The sequence below is a fragment of the Dendrobium catenatum genome, unplaced genomic scaffold (genome assembly GCF_001605985.2).
Source record: "Dendrobium catenatum unplaced genomic scaffold, ASM160598v2 fragScaff_scaffold_768, whole genome shotgun sequence".
NCBI classification, from domain to species: domain Eukaryota; kingdom Viridiplantae; phylum Streptophyta; class Magnoliopsida; order Asparagales; family Orchidaceae; genus Dendrobium; species Dendrobium catenatum.
In genome coordinates, this window is record NW_021319230.1 from 118,742 (window position 1) to 122,295 (window position 3,554).

Genomic DNA, 3,554 nt, shown 5'->3' on the forward strand with positions numbered 1-3,554 from the left:
TTGAGAGAAGATCTTCAACATTGTGTCGAGGTTCTCTGCCTTCACTAGGAGGGTAAAAAATGATGCGACGGTTCTCTATCTTCACTAGGAGGGTCAAAAAGAATGTGATGGTATGCTGCCATCACTTGGAGGGTGTAAAAGGCATCAGTACTCTACCTCATCGAGTTAGTGGAAAAATGTTTATAAGGGCTTCTACGCCTTGCTGTTGGGAAAAAAGGAGAGTCACTTTGATTTAGTGCAATACCTAAAGATGAAGTCTCCAAGGAGTGGACGTAAGTCTAGTTTGGACTTTGGTGTTTTTCTATTCACTTTTATTTTTTTGTATTTTATTATTTTTTTTGCACTCTAAAGTTTATGGTTAAAAAAGCTTTTGATATAATCATATCTAAACAACTGCATACTCATGGATCATTGCTAAAACTTTTTACTATAAACAATTAAAAAATCCAAGATTTTTTTTTTTAATTACCAATTCACCCACCTCTTGGTAAACCTTGGGACAGTTCAATAAGGTCTAATAACCTACACAAACTTTCATAGTCCAATATCCTAAACAATCATGTAATTATTTATAAGTTTATACATATGTTTGCTAAATAGTTTATCTTTAGATATGAGCACCTAATTTTTCAAAAATAACTAGAGAAGGAATATTGCTTCAACATGAGCAACTAGATCTTCTGGTTGTTTCTTTTTGGGCTCCTTTTTTTGGTTTTTTCTTTTTTGCAGGGAGTGGATGCTGAACTCTTATCTTCAGAACTTCCTTTTTTGGGTGCCGTTGCTCAAAGCACCATTAGTTTTAGCGCTTCTATTTTTTGTAATAGTAGGATAAGGAACCACGGACTCGTAGGTTTTCTTTACTTTTTGATTGTAGCTCAGTCGAGCATTAGAGAGTCTGTGGATCCTTTTAAGGACTATGTAATCGTTATTTTGATATTAACACGTAGGCCCCTTTGTGGGTTTTAACTTAAAAAAAAAAAAAAAGATCCTAAGGATTTGCCGATGGGAGTTGCTCGATCTGTCATCGGATGGAGAAAGTGATCAACATGGGAAGCATGAGATTCAATTGCCAGATGGAGTTACTTAATTGGCCATTGAATGGGATGTTTACATAACACTTTAGCTCAGTTAGGATGTGTTCGCACAACTTGGATAAGAAGAGCAGGATCGATGGCGTGGATCTGCATGATTGGGATGTTTATACAAAAAGGAGAATGATTCTCGTGCAAAAGATCAGGGTCAGGGTGAGCTATGCGACGGGAGGTAACAGAGTTCTATATTTGATGAGGGCAAGGCTTTCAGGTGGTAGAATATTAAATAGTGAAGTTTGGATATTAGATAAGTAAAAAGAGTAGTTTTAAGTGTTAGTTATGTAAAAACCCCTTTAAACAAAATTGATATGTTTGATTTTCCTTCATATATGCTAGCTTTATTACATGTGTATTAAATACATGAGAATAATATTTTAAAAATAAAAAATCATTTAAAAAAATTATTATGTTTTCTTTGATAAAAAGATAAAATTTCTAATTTTATCCATATAAGTAATTCTAATTAATAATTTTATTAGTGAAAGTTATATATTTTTCTTAAAATTATCCTATAAAAAATATATTAATACAATTTTGCAATTTAATATTAAAAATATATTTTTTTTCTATTGAACCAATAATGTCATAAAAATTATGAATTCGCATTTAGAAAAAAAAACTCAAAGTTTCATTATAAATATAACATTATAGTATGATATTGATAAAATAAATTAAAATGATGAAAGGGAAAGTAAATTTATCTTAATTATTAAAAAATAACTTCTTACCAATATAAATAATTCAATATCTTACAACTGAAATAACACAAATGAATTCTTGGTTCAACTGACAGATATTGATTATTTGTTTTATGCTAAATATATGAATAATGTAAACTATGATATTTATTATAACGATAATCATCATTATAGTTACAATAATAATCACATATTGATTGCTTACAATAGTGAGGGTTATTTGAATTATAATTTAGTTTAGGATGGTGTATTCATAATTAATAAAATGTATAAGAGAAGATTTTTTAATAACCCTTAAATTTTAAAAAGATATATTTTGATTTGCAATAATTAAAAATTATTTTAGAAGTCATTATAAGTACAATTCATAAGCCGTCTTCATCATAACATAGATATTATTGTGTTTTGATTATAATAATTTTTCCACTTTTTTTTGGTACTACTATAATTCCTTGTGAAATTGAGACAAGTTGGTACAAGTGAGAATCTCATGATCGTTAGTTGTCCATTTTGAAAACCAATTTCACCACACTCTACTAGATGTGCTTAGCTATATTAAGAATATTTTTACATAATTTTTGAATCCATAGATTTGAAGATATAAAATAATTTTATGCTAAAAGTTGAACAATTGACAAAATGACTAATGTGACTTTGATTATTTTATTATAAAATCAATATTTTCTTCACTTAGAAGCCTTTTAAAAATCCATTCCCCATTTATGCTAACAGAGAAGCAAAGAAGGAAAAATAGAAAAAAGACAGGAAAGAGAAAGTCTATTTTGGGCTTCTTTCTGTCATTTTTAATCGTTGACTTAATTGAGAAATTTGTCCATCTCAAGGTATGTCACATTTTTTCTATCCCAGTTTCTAAAATTATGAAATTTTTATCTAAATTTTGATTAAAGTTTTACTTTCATTACCAAAAGATTAGGATACTTTGCATTGCTAAAACTTTCACTATATAAATTTTTATATGTTATAAAGATTAAGATTTTGAACAATTTGAATATTTTTAAAATTTAATACTGGGGGTTTTAGAATATGTATAGTTTTTTATCAAATTAAAAATAATATGGACTATAAAAAAATTATGTACTATAATTATAGTCTTAAAATAGAACTCTTCACGATCTCTAGTAATTTTTTTTATTTGTTGAAAATGTGTATTTTTGCTTTGTAGGGTTTTTCTATTATCTGCTATTAAGGTATTTTGGTAAATTTTAAATGTATTTTTTATGAATTAATACTATAATACATTGAAATATGTGTTTAATTAGTTGAATGGATTACTATGTGGAGATCTGAAAGGGGTGAAGGAAGTTTTATTTGGGTAATATTTGTTCTACTTCAGAGTTGTAGAACTCTTTATATTACATAGAGTTATTAAACTATGTCCGTTACTCAAAGTAATTGAACTCTATCTATTGGGAGGCATAAGAGTTAGAGTTATCAAACTCTGCCTATTGGGAGGAATATATTAAGTGCTAGTGTATTTTGCCTAAAATTCTGATAATGGCATTTATTTCTTTGCTCAATTCCATTTTTAATACTCAATTAATATTTAATAAATGAAATGATTTGAGAATTTAAATGGGTTGAAATGTTGGCTATTAACTTGTGGTGGCTCATAAATATTTTACTTCATGTTTTTAGGTTCTAGGAAGGGGAAGCTTCAGTTGAGTAGCTGTTTAAAAATTTAATATGAGCAATATGTATTTCTTCTAATTTTGATGTTTACACAGTCATAACTAGTTTTATTACT